At 36.8% G+C, this 18781-nt stretch overlaps 1 protein-coding gene across 17 annotated transcripts in view; it reads right to left on the bottom strand.

The window, feature by feature from the left end:
- The window catches only part of LOC106051462 (plasma membrane calcium-transporting ATPase 2-like), a 121794-nt gene that overhangs the window by 91036 nt on the left and 11977 nt on the right, over positions 1–18781 (bottom strand). For 14 of the 17 annotated variants that reach the window (XR_008777614.1, XM_056027171.1, XM_056027169.1 and 11 more), the window contains exon 2: positions 10090–10390. The gene's annotated coding sequence lies outside the window, so the exon portion shown is untranslated. Of the gene's footprint in view, positions 1–101; positions 266–10089; positions 10391–12961; positions 13124–18781 lie in introns of those variants that run through there. The other 3 variants (XM_056027170.1, XM_056027176.1, XM_056027172.1) reach the window with 3 other exon arrangements.

Genomic DNA, 18781 nt, shown 5'->3' with positions numbered 1-18781 from the left:
TTTGAAATGTTAAACATGACGGGCGGACAGACCACACACAAAACTATTAGTGAGAGTAAGGTAAAACCAAAAGAGAAAAAAAATATCCAGTTCAATTTTACCTTGTTCTTTTGACACTCTACGATAATCCCTCTCTCGGTGATTTAACGAATCCTTACGTTTAAACAAGACCGGCTTCCAGCGTGCCTGATGGCGGAACACGTGGATCTAAAAAAGCGCTTCACCATCACAGCCTGTGATTAGCTAAACTATCAATTATAAATCTCAACATACACCATACACACACACACACACACTCTGCTCACAAAGATTAATGCAACCATATGCTTCTAATTAATGGGCCTGATACCAAAAAGAAAAAAAAAAAGAGTCTAATTAAAGACCAGAATAGCTCTAGCAACAGCAGCTTGTGGTTCCACTTACGGTAACAGCTGATAATGTAGACCTGTAAGTGAATTGACGAAACTATGACGTCACTGAATTTAAAAAACAAAAAGGTGGGGGGTGCACAACTAATAAATAAATTAATTTAAAAAGTATTTATAGCCACAATAATATTTCCAGGCAAAATCGATTTTTCATTCACTTTCGCGGGATGCCAAGGCGATGTGTGCAGCCCAAGAGACTCTCGATGAAATGCCATAGTGAACATCGTGCTTTGTTCATCAGTTAAGGCTGAGACTAGGGTGAATCCTAAAAGGACTAAGTCAAATGTTCTAATAAGAGTAACGTTGAGTTCAAAATTAGTTCTGTAACGTTGTCTCAGAGTCAGTCTGTAAAGTGGTCTCAGAGTCAGTCTGTAAAGTGGTCTCAGAGTCAGTCTGTAACGTGGTCTCAGAGTCTGTAACGTGGTCTCAGAGTCAGTCTGTAATGTGGTCTCAGAGTCAGTCTGTAACGTGGTCTCAGAGTCAGTCTGTAACAAGGTCTCAGAGTCAGTCTGTAACGTGGTTTCAGAGTCAATCTGTAACGTGGTCTCAGAGTCAGTCTGTAACGTGGTCTCAGAGTCAGTCTGTAACGTGGTCTCAGAGTCAGTCTGTAACGTGGTCTCAGAGTCAGTCTGTAACGTAGAGTCTGTAACGTGGTCTCAGAGTCAGTCTGTAACGTATAGTCTGTAACGTGGTCTCAGAGTCAGTCTGTAACGTAGAGTCTGTAACGTGGTCTCAGAGTCAGTCTGTAACGTGGTCTCAGAGTCTGTAACGTAGAGTCAGTCTGTAACGTGGTCTCAGAGGTAAAATATCAATCTGCATTAATTATTGTCATTGTGTTTTTTTAGCGGCCCCCGAAAGGGGAAAAGACGCTATTAGTTTTGTGCGAAATGTCTGTCCGTCCGTCCCGTTTAGATCTCGTAAACTAGAAAAGATATTGAAAATCCGACATCACAATATTTTAGACCATTCAAAGTTCTGATGCAACAGCTACTTTTTTTTTTCTGAAAGCGAAAAATCTAATTTTTAAAATCAGTTATGCAAGCAGTTTTTTAAAGAGAAAAAGCTAATTAGTATGCATTATAAGTTAGACCTAATTTAAAATGAATAGTAATCTTATCAATTTCATTTTCTGAACATTTTTTTTATTGCGGAAATTTTTTATTTTTTTATTTTTTTTTTGAGGATTCGAATAAGAGATTGAGCCTTTTCAAAACAATTAGATCAATTATAAGACATCAGTTAGGCCAGGGGAGGCGCGGTGGCTGAGCGGTAAAGCGCTTGGCTTCCGAACCGGATCGAATCCAACTTTGGAATCTTTGGGCGCCTCTGAGTCCACTCAGCTCTAATGGGTACCTAACATTAGTTGGGGAAAAGTATAGGCGGTTGGTCGTTGTGCTGGCTACATGACACCCTCGCTAACCGTAGGCCACAAAAACAGATGAACTTTACATCATTTGTCCTATGATGATGTCTAAAAGGGGAACTAGTTAGGCCAGGTTCACATCTAACTTTACATTCACTTACACCTATCCTTTGATCTGCGGGACCGTTGGGGCACTACACAAGATCTGTTAACCTTCTTTCTCCATTCTTATCTCTCATTTGTCTTTGATATAATTTCATTTGGATGTTCTTTCTGAAAATATTGAAGCCTGCCTGGGTGGAACTCTTCGGGGGCCGATTTTGAGTTTGTGTTTCCACACAAACTGTCTTTTGTAACCTTGTTTTATGTTACTTTCAGGCGACCACATGTTAATTCAGGTTAAATAAAAAAGGCTCCATTTGTAAAATGAATATCTAATACAATTCTTTGAGAACTGATTAACCCAGTACTTTCAGCCCCTAACGTCTTGCTCTCCACTCAATAACTCATGAAAAAGTAGTAATGGCTGTGTTAAGCATAAAACCTATAGCAACCAAAACCCTAACAAATAGTTTAGCAAGAACAACAGAGAAGTAATTCTCATTAAACTTCAAACGTGGTAATAAGCCGTTTTACGCCCATTATGAATACATCGTCAACGCACGCTAAATCTGAACAGTTGAACATGCACATGGCATGGGCCTTCGAGCCGGGGAGAGCTGCCTGCTAGTCAAATGCACATGAGAAAGAGATGGAGACCCTCCACCAAAAAAAAAAATGTCTTCCAGTTCTCACTCCACTCAACAAACTGGATCAGCCATGGCAAATCAATAGCTAGGTCTGCGTCTTAACTAATCGATAGTGTCCGATTCTTTATATAATAATATAAAAAAAAAACTTGTCAGTGAGCGATGACTATGTAGGAGCAGAACACTTGGAAGCTATTTCACAGTGGATAAAGCTGAGGTAGCTGAAGCTGAGAAAGCTGAAGTGCTGAGGTAGTTCAACTAAATAGTGGTCGAAAAACAATTTGTATTTTTTTTTTCATTTTCAAATGTTCATTTCACACAAGACATCTGTCTATAAGGCGTTCATATGCTACCCAGAGTTCAGTGCAGAGGAAATCAAAAAACATTGACAAATGAATAGACAAGCAAAAATACAGTTATAGGAACTCTGGAAAATACATAGACTTAATTTAGGTGGTAGCGAAGAAAAAACAAGTATATATATAAACATATACATTATCAGCGGAATTTTGAAGTTAAAAAAGGTTATTATTGAGAAGGTTCCTCTGCATCTAAGTCGTTTTGGAAATGAAATGAATTCTTTTCATCTCAAACTCGCTAGTCTATAGATACTGCATAGAGAGCATGTAGGCATGTATTTACAGAAGAATGCGAGAAACCAATTTAGTTGATGGCCCGTGAGGCCAATAATCCTAGCATAAAGAATATGTTCATCTTGATCAGACCTTGTCACTAGATAACAGTGCTAACTACCGGAGACACAAGACTCACTCTATACAGTCATCCCACCGCCTCTAAATTCGAACCCTGGCAAATCCAGATCGATCCAAGAAACAAGAACCTAAGTGATGAGACTGGTGAAGCCACATTGATCAACCTCACTAAACTGGCCATTGACCACAAGACATGGGGAGGGGGCAGAAAAGGCTTTTTTTTTTTTTGGACAAAGGCTAGATCTTCGTCTTCTTTGAGAAAAGTTTAGCATTACAAGCGCGTCAACATAATGGGCAGTAATACAAATATGAAAACAGCATTGCTGTTTAATGTTCGCCCAGCCTTAGAGCTACATTGAAATCCCATCATATCACACTCGTACATTATCAGACTGTTTATATTCAGAGCATTCTTCAATTCGAGTAGTACCTAAAAAAGGTATTGAAATATTCAACAAGTCTCGAAATGTGCATTTGTTAAACAGAAACGTTACCCTTCCCATTTGAAATAACTGATGAGATTATGACAAGTACATTACAGTTCGCCCAGGATTCAAATAGCTGCCAGAGAAACAAAAGTATGGCAGAGCACTGCAGTGTGAGCAAGCTATTCATGGAAGTTTCACATGAGCATTAACTAGACTTAAGAGAAACAAAAAGAACTCTCTCTGTTGTTTTCCTCTAAATTGATGTATGAAAGATTTTGATACGTCTATTGTTATGAGAAGAAAATAAAAGAACCAGACATTTTTTTATTTCAAATTAAGAAGAAAAACCAAGTCACAGCTCTAGTACGATCTATACAATGAAGCTCTAAACAACAAAAAAACAATGCAAAGTTATCAATCTGCATTCAATTTTTAAACTGCAGCCCAAAGATATCAAAGCCATTGGGTAAACAGTGGTACAAGTACTCAACCTCAGCTAAATGATGAACTAGCCATGAGATAGATATAATCTAACGTAGCGCTATCAGCCACATAGACGTTGATCAGAGCAGGGTGAAAGATACCATCTTTACGTCATCTAGAAGTGATTGTACCCTTAGTATTAACTACTGCATAGCTGACATTGTTGAGATAGCTCTAGTCACGGAATTGGGCCATCTCTTTGCTTACTGTTGAGTTTGGTGTTTGTTTTTCAGCTACTTATCTCCATTACAAAAAGCGCAATGCTTACCTCACAACTTGAACCATGTACGTCATTATCCTAAGCATTTAGCATTGATAAGGCTTGGCACTGACCACTAATAAGATTTGATTAATCGTATACTATTTATAAGGGAGTCTGTGGGCTCCACTGCTACAACTAACAGAACTAACAGTTTTTAATCCCAACCCTTACGGTCTAGGTAACAGTATTGACATTTTTCGGATCTGTACAAACCAATCAATTTGTGTGCTTTATTAAATGGTGGGTTTACACTTCTTTTTTTTTCTCCAAAACGTAACTTTGAAATGTGATAACGTCCATGGAGCAGAAAAAGAAGCTGAAATAAAAGATCTCTGATTGTCCAAGATGAAATCGCCCTCCAAAGCTAAGTTTATTATCGCCAAGCCAGGGGTCACGTCCCCAGTTTCAACAATTAAAAAAAAAAAAGCTAAGTGGTGATGGTCAACAACACATGTCGCATGGTCCAGAGTAGATTGGCCTAATAGTATGTATAATAAGTGAAACATTGAGTCATGTTTCATTTTCAGTTGTAGTCCCCCCCCCACACACACACACCCCTTTTAAGACTTAGGTGAAAGGAAAGGTTCAAAGAGAGGATACATGAATGTGGAGGGGGTTGGGGGGGGGGGGGGGCTACACACTATTTCTGTGATTTGTAATGAAGAAACTCAACAGAACATCAACTACTGTAGAAAGCAGAGATTGCGTTCAATGTCATCAAGTGAAGATTCCCCCACGCCCAACACGGTGCTGCGGTGACAGATATGCCTACAAATGGCGAGTAGAGAAATCAAACAAATAAGGAGCAGACAACCATTTGGTTTGGTCAGTGTAACAAATATGTGAGATCACAACCGGCTGTGCATATCTATACGTTGAATTGTTCTGTAATCTAATGCCGCGTTGGACAGAATCTAGAGTTAAATAAAATGAGTAAAAGTACATGTTTTGTTTTGTTTTTGTTTTAAAAAATGCATCACTACATTCAATTCCATGATAATAGTAGTCACACATAATAATACTTTTATAATCAATTTCAATTTTCTTTTAAGACGTGCGTCGGCGTAGGACTATTAGCACTAAAGATAAAACGCGTCAGAAAGTTTGTTTAAAAATAACTATGAACAATTCTACAGACGGAGTCTAGCAACACTAATAAAATTAAACGAAAGACTTGGGTACATAAATTGAGGGCTCAACTTTATACCTTAAATCACACGAAGGCTTTTGGTAAAGTTGAAATGTCACCTCATCATTGAAGATGTTTGAAATGTGTTCTGGAAGCGTCTTTCTCATGTTGATATTTGCGACGAAGCGGGTCCATTAAATAACAGAAACTTCGTTCAAAACCAACTACTGAAGAGGGTAATAGTTAAAAGAAAAAGAAAGTAGAATATACAACAGCAACAGAGAATAAACATTCCCCAGTGCTTCTAAGAGTGTAGATAGCACACACACTTAAGTTATCGACAAAAGATCAGGATTCATTTCACTACTTGAAACAATCATTATTGACGTCATTAATTTAAGTGTGTAGACTAGTTGATTCAAGTGATTTAGATCTAAAAAAAAAAAAAAAAAAAAACTCCGTTGTAAGAGCAGCATATCAACCCCATGAAATACAGACATCATTGAAGTTGCTATGACACTGACGCAATCCAGTACCAAGAAATACCAAAAAGTATCAACACACCTTCGTAGTAAGGCACTTATGATGTATGTAAACACCCCCCCCCCTTTTTTTTTTTACATCCTTTTGTTTCTTTCTTGTCTGTAGCTTTGGACTCCAAAAAGATTGTGGGGCAAAGGGAAGGTTCGATGTCTGCCTTTGATTCAATTAGTTGAAAAAGCAAACGTTTCTTTGCCTCAACAGCTAGTCACAACTCAATGACAAATGTTCGGATATAATTAGGCTTCTAAAAAAAAAAACAATTAAAAAAGGTTATCCTAATTGTTCAACACAGTCATTTTCAACCTACGACCTAACAATTTCTAACAATTTAAACCAAAAGAGAGGTGAATGGAAGGGGTGGGGAGTTGTGGGAGGCGGTAATAAAAGATAAATGAGTATATTAGTTTTATTAAATCTCCTTTGTTGTGTAAATCTGCTTCACAATAAAACTTGGTTACAGTTTCACCAAGACCACAGAGACTCGGTTTCAATATGACCTCCGAAGCTCAGTTACACGTTCACCAAGACCACAGAGACTCACGGTTTGACCATGACCACCTAGAATCAGTTACAGTTTCACCAAGACCACTGAAACTCACAGTTTCACCAAGACCACGAGACTTACAGTTTCAATATGACCTCCAGAACTCAGTTACATTTTTACCAAAACCACACAAACTCACACTTTCACCAAGACCACCGATACTAACAGTTTCACTCCGAAGCTCAGTTACACGTTTACCAAGACCACACAGACTGACAGTTTCACCACGACCACCAAGAATCAGTTACAGTTTCATCAAGACTGCCGACACTAGGTCTCATCATAACTACCGAGACAAATGTTTATAGTAAAGAGGACTGAAACCAAGTCATGCGCTGTTGGTGCATTATATTGGTGCACGAGCTTACTTACTACATCATGTTAATACATGTTTTGCTCAACGAGTTGGGGGGGGGGGGGGGGTGACAGGGTCAAGTGATGAAGGATTTGACAAGCCTTTGACTTGAGACGGAACGGCTAACAAAATGCAATTATTCATCGAACATAGGTATGAGTAGTTTACGTAGGTCAAAAGATAGAAGTAGCAGTTAGATTGTTAAAAAAAAAAAAAAAAACTAAGAGCCACGAAAGGAGTTGTTAAATTGTCTTCATACCAGAAGCGTCATCTGTTTTGGGAGCAAAACTGGTTAAAAGGCAGGTTTAAATATCTGTAACACGAGTTTCCGAAACTATGAGGTACTAACTCAGCTTGCCGACGTGATTGTATTGCTTGGCCAGCTGACGTTGTATTATTATCACATTGTTCATATTCCTATGCATTCCGATTGTTCTGAAGATATGGTTCAGGGTGAGCCTAGCCTAACAGGTGTGAATGATCCTCTGATGGTTGACCTACGGAAAGGTGGCTTATGAAGTGCCTATCTGTAATTCAATCTCGATACGTGTGTAAATGCCCTCCGCTTTGTTAGAAAGAGTTGCAGTAGTGATATAACGTAATAACACTGCTTCTTGTGTGTGACCGGGTATTTCAAAATGTGTGAAGTATGTACATAATACATGTGCCCTGTTGTTAGCTCATTTACAGGAAAACGTTTTTATAACTTTAAGGGGAATATTTTAACTACACCGGTATGTATATAATGAGTATGTATATACAACTCCTTTTTATAACCTCCCTTTACTACTATAGCAAATGGTTCTAAAAATGGTGTATGTTATGGAAAAAAAAAAAACGATATGCTATGGGGGAAATTAAGACGTACATTCAGTTAGAAAACTCGCCAATAACATCCCCGTTTACTAGTAGTGTTGGACTAGTGCAACGTATTATTGTGTTGGAAACTTCGAATGACCTTTGCAATTATTTGCTGAAGCAAGAGCACTACAAACGGTTGCTAACGACCTACGTACACACACACACACCTAGACTAAATAACGCTGACGACAATCTATTCCGAGGGTTCTGTCAGAAAGTACACTTTGTAGCCCGGAGCTGTAGATCTAATAAATATACATTCACAGGTTTGTTTGTTTTTTTTTTTGTTGTTTTTTTTTAACAAATAAATAGCATTCAGTGTAACCTTTTTTTCCTCATAAAATTGGACAATTAGAACTATATTTGTTATGGAGCTTGTCTTGATGTAACCATGAGTTAAACTAGGAGGATTATTTAGTTGTACTGGCTCTCTAGATTCTGATGTAACCACGAGGAAGTCTGTCTGTAGTTGAAGTATTTAAATAGGGGAGTGAACGTTCAAAGTACATGGGACAAAGCAGGATACGAGTGACAGAAAGATGTGCCATTTTTGGACTGAGTTCTCATCTATTTTTAAACGATCAATATTTCGCCTTGTGTCTCTACTACAGACATAAAGATTGACGTTACAAACTGTGTATATGTTGTCAATAAAATTACAAACATTTTTGTTTTAAAAAGAGTTTTATTCAAGTTTGGCCTTTAGACATCCATACGCATACAACGGTTTAGTTGCTCTAAGTGTTTGGAGCTACAGCGCGACAACCCTATGACACCTGTCTAACAATCTATTGAACTAGCTACCTAGCTATCAACTGAGAGTGCTATCAACGAGCTATTCACACACACACACACACAAATAGGAAAGAGTAAACGTGAATCATCAAGCGGAGGAAGTGAAACTTTTGATGCTAAGTGTGTCTGCTTAGAAACAACAGGGTCATTAACCAAGTTCTTCAAGTGAGGGATAGTTTTGATTGCATTCATCAATGTGTTCTGTTTCCAGATATCTAGTTAGAAATCAGCTAAAACAAAAGGGCATCAAGTTGTGTGTTGTTTTTTACTTGGTAAATTTCTTTATGTAAATATGTAACGAGTAGACTAACAAATCGACCGACCAATAGGACAAAAGTAAAGTCCCCCTTTCAGGCCATGCCGTCTAGAGAGGAAATGATGTAAAGGTTATCTGTTTCTGTTTCGAGTTTGTCATGTGGCCAGCACAACCAGCTGGGTGGACTCTGAGGCGCCCTAAAAATCCCAAAATTAAAAATCCCAGTCTTCACCAGTCATTCGAACCTGGGAACCTCCAGTTCGGAAGCCAAGTGCTTTACCACTCATCCACTGCACCTCCAAACAATTGAGAATATTTCCAAAGTAGGATAAAAAAAAACAACGTTGTAGTTAATACTCATCTATACTACTCGAGAGCTCTACATTTATAACAAATAAAACAAGATCCAACTGACATGAAAAACAAACGTAGTCATCAGATTGGCAGTAAACACACGCGCCAATACAAGAAAATTGTGTACAAACAGTTCGGATCTTAAGTTTAATAATGGTGCGATTGTATGTTTTATTAAGTATTAATAGACAAAACGTAATAAATTAAAAGCAATAAATGCTTTTAAAACAAAAAACAAACACATAAATAAGTAACCAGTTCTTTCATGTTAAAGAAAACACACACACACAATTTTCGCTAACATTTTTCTGTGGATTTAAAACTCCCATTGTGAAGTATGATCAAGGCGAGAAAGTCAGTGGAAAAGTGTATTCTCGAAACAAACTATTTCATTTGCATTTCTGAGCGACGTGAGTAGCCCCGAAGATTTGAGTTTTATTACATTGTTTACGAGTCCAGGGAACTTTTTTTTTTCCCTCATGTGTCTATAAAGTGAACAAAAACAAAAGAAGATAAGTTCAATGTTGTGATCCAAAGTTTAGCAGACCTTCCAATGTAACCTGATGACCTATGCACCACCTTTCTTCTACAACAGTGCTTCTCAACCTTTGGAACAGTCCTAACTCTATTATAAACAAGCGCAAAAAAAAAAAAAAAAGGCTTCCACATCTAGAAGAAACACAGCTACCTATGACCTAAATAAGTGAGTAGATTTGTTGATTGATGGAGACCCACCCGAGCTTGAACATAGTATACACTTGTAAATGTATTTGCTCTTAGGTTGTGCCCTACAGCAACAAAACCTGCCTGGTTTGAAATGACCTACCTCGTTAATCAGGAAACAAATCCAGAAAAATACTGTCAACAAACGAGTGACTTGGGTAGGACCAGGGTACTGCTTCCAACAAGACACTACCACAAACCGTCAAAAATGATTCTGCAGCCGACTTCGGGACTTCGGGAACAAGAGTCACGTTGAGTGAGACTGGGATTTGAACCAGAACAACTCACTGATGTCAATCTGAGTGCACAACACTTTCACACTGCGAGAAGATATCGGTACGATGTGAACAGTTCTAGCAAGTAATGGTCATGTCCATTTCTTCAAGGTTCCATCCTCAGTCAAACTAGGAATAAAAAAAAAATAAAATTATATTTAACTTGTAAGAAACGAAATGTGCATGAACATAGGAACAAAAGTTCAAGCCTTTCTTTTTTAATGCTCCTTATTCTTTTAAAATTGACTTAAGCAAAATACACAGATTTTATATATACTAGACTTATTTTACCCGCGACCCGCGGGTCTTTATTTGCGTATTACTGCCGATATAGTCACTGAGAGTGTTTTTAAAATATTTAAACGAAATAATAATGTAATAAATAAAGCGAATGTGTAAATGTAAAAATAGTATGAATGAAGCCGTCAAATCAAAATAGCTAATCTACTCGAATGTGTAAATGTAAAAATAGTATGAATGAAGCCGTCAAATCAAAATAGCTAATCTACTTAAATCCATTTTTTCAAATTAAAACATTTGCTTGTAGGCCTACATATATTTGATTAAATTTGAAATGAATAGACTTAATTTGGTATGTTCATGTGTTAAAGTTTAAGTAGATCTTGAGGTAGACATAGATCTAGATCTAGACTAATCTAGAGTTAAAAATTGGCTTTTATAGAGTTCATTCTGTGCTGCGTGAAGGCTTTGCTCTACGCATGCGTGACCTTTTTTATGAATGAATATAGGCCTATCTCAACACGGCTACGCAGCTTTGGCGAACAGCGAACGAATGTATTACAAATGCTTTAGAAAAACAAATGTGAATGTTAATTTGATTAAAATATGAAATAAATGGACTATAATTAGTATGTTCATGTGTTAAAGCATAAAACTATCTGCGAAAAGAAGTGTTATCATCTTAGAGTTCAATAAGAGTTTTAGATCTAGGAATAGACTCAGTAGAGAGATGTGTTAATGTGTAACCATTTGGTAATGTCTAATGAAAGAATGTGCATCGGGATATCTAAATTCGCAGATATAAATAACGAATTAATGTAAAAATGCATTTGAAACACAAATTTGAAGGTTAATTTTATTAAATAATGGAATCAATAAACTATATTTTGTATTTTCATGTGTCCAAAAAAAAAACAACTATAAGTGCAAAGTTTAGTTCAAAAAATTAGATCTAGATCTAAATCCTTTCGATCTTTTCTCATGTCAACATTGTAAACATGGCCTAGATCCATAAAATACTATAGCTGTAATAGAGTTGGTCTTTTTTTTTTTTTTTTGAGGGTCTTAACTTTGTTTTAGGGCCACAATACATACACTACGGTCTAAGTTGGTACCCAAGGAACATTTCTGCCAAATTTTATCAAGATTGGTCAAGCGATTTTTATATACGGGGACATACATACATATGCCAAACATTCTGCTTTATAATAAATATATATATATATATATATATATATATATAAATATATATATATATATATATTTATATATATATATATTTATAGATATATATATATATATATATATATGAGATAGATAGACAGACAGACAGACAGACAGACAGACAGACAGACAGACAGACAGACAGACAGACAGACAGACAGACAGATAGATAGATAGATAGATAGATAGATAGATAGATAGATAGATAGATAGATAGATAGATAGATAGATAGATAGATAGATAGATAGATAGATAGATAGATAGATAGATAGATAGATGGTTTTTTATAATAATAAATAGTGTATTCTTGCGATCCACAGCTTTAGAACTGATATATTTGTGAATGTACATTAGACTATATGCCATGTAATAGTCAACTGATACAGATAGATGTTTTCCCGTGTGTACACCTATAAATAAACCCACGGTTACATTTTGAAAAATGGTGATTTATTTACAATTTAATCAATTATTGAGTGTTTGCGTGCGTAATGAATTAGCGAGCTACAAACTGGTGAAGAAATGGCTAGAATCCTAAACATTATCATCAATTATCATTTGGGTTCTCCGTGGAAGTATTAAATAGGCTATTACTTAAGTTCCTGTAACGCAATGTAATACAAACTTGACTTGATACAATAATAAGAAACACCTGGACATGTCTTAGGTATGAGAATATAAAAAACAAAGACGATGGATTATTAACAGCTTAACATTACACTCATGAAGACCATTTATTTAATCAACTTGGATAACTGACAGTTTCTGTCAAATGTTAAACATTGATAAAGTGATTTGAGAAAAACGAAAATAGAGTCAGCGCTAGCACGCGAAACATGCCAGTTGGTTTCATTACAATGTTTTACTCAATTTTAATTACAAGCGATTCCTTATAGTAGCATTTTTAACAGAAATACACACACACGCAGAGAGATACATTAAATCGTAACAATCAATACGAAACGTGTATTGCTGAATTGAAATGTATATCTATGAAACTATTGTAGTTTCAATGACATTTCAAATACAGTCATTCCTCTTGTTATTGAGCCACATAATAGGAACACGATATGACACTAAGCTGCACTGGATAGTGTGTGTTGACAATGCCATCTTATGCTTAGCTTATGATATATTTGTATTCAATTGCAACCTCTTAAAGACAAGTGGCCTACATTTTGTTTCTTAACATTTCAGTGTAAGCGATCAGTTCGTAGAGTCAACTAAAACATTACCTTATTTCTACTCCTCATTTGTTTTAACAAAACTGAACTCTAGTAGATCTCTATAGTCCTCTGCGGTGAATGAATGAAACAGAACCTAACGCTAGACTTTATGTAACAACAAGATGAGGCCAGAACAACACACAAGTAGAGCTCCAACTGGCAAGCCACAATTGTTTTTTTATTACATATATATATAGATACCAAACGCACATGTAGATATCACTGCTAGGCTTCCAGTTTACAATGTCATATAATCCTTCTCTCTTGATGTATGCTAATAAAGTTTTTTTTTTATTATGTCAATATCCAAAAGAAGAAGGTAGTAGGAGGTCTACCCGCGTTTTATGAATTCTCTAAACCAAAAGAAGCAGTCGTAAACTAAATGCGGGTTCAACAGTTCGAACTTTTGACACGACCAACGTCAATTGTTGGGACCAAGATAAAACGGTGACACCACCGTTGTCTATATTTAGATAGCTCAAGAGGTGGTAATGACACTTATAGAATAAAGTTGCTAAATTCGTTCCGTTGTAAATTAAAACTGTATATTACTCTAGATATCTAGACAGCATAAAAATATAAATAACATACTGTAGAAGGTGAACTTAGGTACTAATATGTGCGTACACATTCAGTCGTGACGTCAACGATGGCCCAGTTATTTTAGTCCTGCGGATATAAAAAAAAAAATCGTATCCCCCCCTCTCCCCGTTGGGTAGTAGATCTTAGTAGACAATGAAAGACCTAATGGAGCATACGCAGGCAATATTTATAACTTGTGTGCGGAGATCACTTCAATGACAACCTATCATAAATAATGCTACAGAGGTCGATATACTATAGATAGACAATTTAAAGGAGAAACAAAGCTGACAGAGTGATTCTTCAGACACAAACGTGCGACAGTAGCACAAAGTATTACTACCGGTATTTCAAACCAGAACAACATACAAAATACTTTCTCTTCAAAAGAAAACAAAAGCTTATACAAAGTGTCATTGTATCAATTTGTTTGGATCAGTCATTTAATACATTTTATAATAGATCCAGACCAACAACAATCAAATCTGGCCAATCAATATTTTTACTATTTTTTACCAATAGTCTAAAAGCACTATTTCATGCTGTTAGCACTACGCTCTGATCCTATTTGGACAAATTGAGAAACTGAGAGGGAGGATGAGATCTGAGACCACCCTGCTAGCGAGGTACGTAGGACTAGAGAACGATGTAAAGTTATATATTGGTTGGTTCAATTTAGAGCTGCGACCTATAAAGTGGCCTCATTCAGCTTATACCACCACTTCAGTCAAATTAAATTTCTTTCCCTTGTTTGAGGTACCAAACAAAATAATTAATTAACAATAGATATTTAATTGGTTAATTGTTTCTAATGGATTCGTGTGTTGCCAGGGAAAATAAATCATTGTGTTCAATATCAAAGCTGTTAACATAAGGTTAGGCCGTCGCATGTTCTCCCAAGAACAGGCTTTTCGTTACAAAGCTTATATCATCTTACTGTCTGTCTGGGTGGAATCTTTTGTAAACAATAGTCCTCGGATCCGACCCGTTCTCATTCTCAGGTCAAATTTGAAATTTTGCACAATTATTCATTGTCGATGACAACACGGGAATAAAAAATGACCAATTAGTTTATCAATTAGTCGTAATTAATTCATTTTGTTTTATATAGAAATGTGCTAAGCTGTGTGAGAGTAGCCTTGAGTAAGAGAACTATACACTTTTCTGAACTATAAAGCCTCCAATGCTTATTAGTACTTGTATAGCTCAGTGGCTAACGCGTCGGCCTTCTATCACGGAGGCTTGAGACCTCGAGTTCGAATTCAGATTCGAGCAACTTTTTTAAAGTTTACCGGTAGCTGAATGATTATTGCCTATGTTATGACAGAGGGGAGACACGTGACGCGTTCTTACGGAACACCCAGACCCAGCGAAAGAAAAAATATTCTAATGTTGTTCCATTCTAACACATTTTCTCTTTCATTCGTGATGCATAGAAACGCCGTCTTGTTTCTCTTTCTAGATATACTGCATTGTAAGTCTGAGCCCAGTGACGTTTTATTGTACACTGAAGTCCTTAACAAAAATGTGTATAGCTGGAGAGACTAATAATAGAATGTAATAGAATCTGTACACGTTTGTAATACAATTGTCCTAAATGTGCAAGCCTGTCTAGCTGTAGTTAGTCTTGACACTACTAGGGCTTTAAATGGACTAAGGTAGAGCACTTCTGAAAGAGATTTCACACGACTGACTCCACAAAGGGAAGAGGAGGGGTGGTGGAGAGGACAAAAGAAACTAAAGGAAGCATTGGGGGGGGGGGGGGGGGAAGGTGGGATGGAGGGGGGAAGAGCAAAGATAACATTGCGAAACTGACCCTCGTCACCAAACACACTGACGTCAGGACCAGCTGACTACACTAGCATGGCGAAAACTCGTAGTCATAAACCTGACTACCAGGAGTTGTAGAAAAGGAAAAGAAAAATAATATCTGAATTGGAGGGGGGGGGGGTGTATCTGTTTCACTAACAGACAACGCGAAACGTGCTATTTATAGCTCCGGCCACTTACAATTACAATTTTGTATTGTCTGACGTCAAGCTCGGGCTGTGTCTTCAAGGATAAAAGAGGCATGTGGTGGGGAGATGAGTGAACATAAGACATAGTAATAATCAGCAGACTCTGTCAAATCCTACTATCTACTTATTAAGTGATCTAAGCCCATCACGTTGATGCATCTATAAATCAACGTCTGGCGAAGGTAACAGGAGCGACCACGTGACTGTGTCATATTGTCAGGCGACAAGATTCAAACTTCTTCACCAGATGATGCGGTGTACGTAGATAAACAGTATGGAGACCACGTGATTCGGTGCCCTGGTCAAGTCTTTATTTCTCTACTTTGTTTTACCATTTTCTCTGCCTAAAAAAAAGACTGTATTCTAGCGTTGCCATTGCATTCTATGTAAAAAGTATACATCAAGTTGTAACGTCAACATTCATTTAGGCTCAGATAATGGAGGCGTCACAAATAAATACAACATTATCAAAACGGTAAGATTTACTGGCAAAACTAACAACTTTTCCAAAGGGAATATGGAAAAAAAAAATTCTACGACTGATACTTAGCAAACTACCGGGGATTGAATTTGTTTTTATTGCCACTAATAAAGTTCACAAGGAAACATTTTTTTTAATAGGCCGAGTCATTTGTGTCCGGGTTCGTCACTCTGATGGTTAATTCAATAAGCTTTCTGTCTACTACCTCTCTCCAACAACTGGCAGACCGATTAAATGTCCTCACGGGGCCAAGGTAAAAGACATAATTGATGACCTAGGACAATCTACTTCACAGACCAGAACAACAAAAGGGGCAGTATTTTGCTAATTTTGTTTGACTTCTTGATGACCAAGCGGGTAGGCCTATACGGTATCAAAAAAAAATGTTTTCAAATATCTAGGTCTGAAGTTATCTATCATCAACTAATTTGAATACAATAAGGAGCTTATTATTAACCTTTATTTTAAATTGAAAGTAAATATCGAGGGTCAAATACACAAATTTTAAAAAATGCACCAGCCCGCCCCCCCCCCCCAAAGTAATTCATTCAGAGTTAATGATGACGCCAGCTACGTACAGAACAGGCTTACAATCAACATCTCCGTGGGTAGTCCAACTAGCGTCCAAACTATCGCGTGATTAGTGACTATAGAGCCGCAGTCGCAGTAGCGATCGTTCCATGTGTACGCCACTGACATGGGAAACACCTTTCCGCGACATGTGCACACCCAAAAATGGCAAGTGACACTCTAGCTAATTAGAAGCACAGGCCGAACAAGTGTAGGGCTAATGGCGGCCCAGAACAACATATACAAGAGATCAAAGAGAGAGAACACAAAATCACGTTTGTTTAAGTCAATTATTCACACAGAACAAAAGTGTAGAAAAAGAAAAAACGATTCATATTTTTATTATTTCTTCATTTTTTTTTCACGTTCTTTTTCTTCTTAAAGAAGTAATAGAGAAGAGCCTTACTTAGAATGATACCTCTCACACAAACTGCAAACTTTTCAGGCAACGTCAAAAATAAAAAGATTTTTTTCTAGCTCTATACATGCAAAGTCTACAATCTTCTCATTAGGGTTTAGAACAGTCCACTAGTTATACAGTTTCATATATAAGTGTGTGTTTCGACCTAGAAAAGATCAGTCAATCAACTATAAGATTATTTATATATATATTCAAGACTTCACTGGTGTGGCTCTAAAATGCCCGCATTTCTCGATAAATGGTGTCAGTGCATCTCTGTCGCGTTAAGTAAATTTGAAAAGTGTTATCCTATTTTTAAATTAGGTAGTGTTCACGATATAAAAGGGACCAGACTAGGCCAACAAAAATCTAACCAAAAAAAAAATGTTTGTGAAGAACAGATCACATAGGACATCCTTTAGTTCACTTGTGCAAATACACTGAGTGCACCTCAAAGCAAGACCCACACACACACACACAACAATCACTCAGTGGCTATTGTTCTTTTCAAAAGAAACTTGTGATTTAATACTATGACAATACAGTTATTTCAATCTGTGACATGCGACTATCCTAATGCGCCTGCATTGTGTGAAGCTTGCTAAGCCACTCCAAGGGAGAAACAAACTAGAAGTCTATTTGTATTCCCCAAACAAGTACTGCTGGCTATAAATAAACATTAAAGCACCCCCCCCTCCCTCCCCCGAATACAACACAATGAAAACATTTAAGTTGTCCAGCAATCATCTAATCCATTATGCATGTTTCCATCAGATGGTATTCTTTGGCAATACAATACTTCAGGCGGGGTGCTTGCAATACATTCTAAAATAAAATTGGAAACAATCTCAATGCTGTATCGCAGACCTAATGAGAACCGATTCCAAACACGTATGCCAGTGATATCGCTTGTGAAAGGACATCCTTGTCAGGATGGGTTATATTTTGGAAGAAACTCAGACTATGTTGGCGGGCATTAAAAGCAGTCTTCTTTACAGTAAGGAAAACAATTGTTATTTTCTTTTACAAATTATTGCCCAGGAAATGTTAGTATTAATATTGTGTGTTTAGAGGAATCCACCAGAACAAAAAACAAAAAATAATAATAATAATAATTATGAAACAAATTACTAACTAAAACGAGGCTGAGACTACAACATCTCCTATAACATTAAAAGATGGCTATTTTATTTGAAAGCCTGAAATACTGTTTCGAGCTTTTAATACGCTTTTGATACAGACAGAACAATTGTTTTAAATGGACTACAATGAATTGCGTTGCCTTTATTATCATTAGCAATCCTAGCAAGTGTCAGAACAAAAATAAAGGGCTTAGTTTTTAAAGATGCTCTAAATCATTATTACTACGCTCTAAATCATTATTACTAATATTATGTTGAAAATCAAACGCCAGTGCTTATATTAAGTTTAGAAAGTGCGGTGATTTAAAACGTTTGGTGTTGAATTTTTCAAAAATATTTTCTCACTGTATCAGCCAGAATACGAAACCCTAAACACATATGCAAGATATGAAGATTACAAATAGGACCAACATTTAAAAAAAAAGGGGTAATCACATAGTGACATTGATAGGACAGGGCCATCTATTCTAATCATCAGTTTATGTCTTTTCTCTAAGCACATGCCCTAAGGCTAACCCTATCTTACAGGCACTACCTCTGAACAGACGCTTATGTGCAAGTGTAGAAAGGGAAGTAACAACGGCAAGAGCGAGAAAAGCACACAGAGCATAGAAAATAACATGATCTAGTCCAATG

The sequence above is a fragment of the Biomphalaria glabrata genome, chromosome 4, assembly GCF_947242115.1.
Source record: "Biomphalaria glabrata chromosome 4, xgBioGlab47.1, whole genome shotgun sequence".
Taxonomy (NCBI): Eukaryota; Metazoa; Mollusca; class Gastropoda; family Planorbidae; genus Biomphalaria; species Biomphalaria glabrata.
The sequence above is the reverse complement of the archived record's forward strand: the minus strand, read 5'-3'. Positions and strand labels throughout refer to the sequence as shown.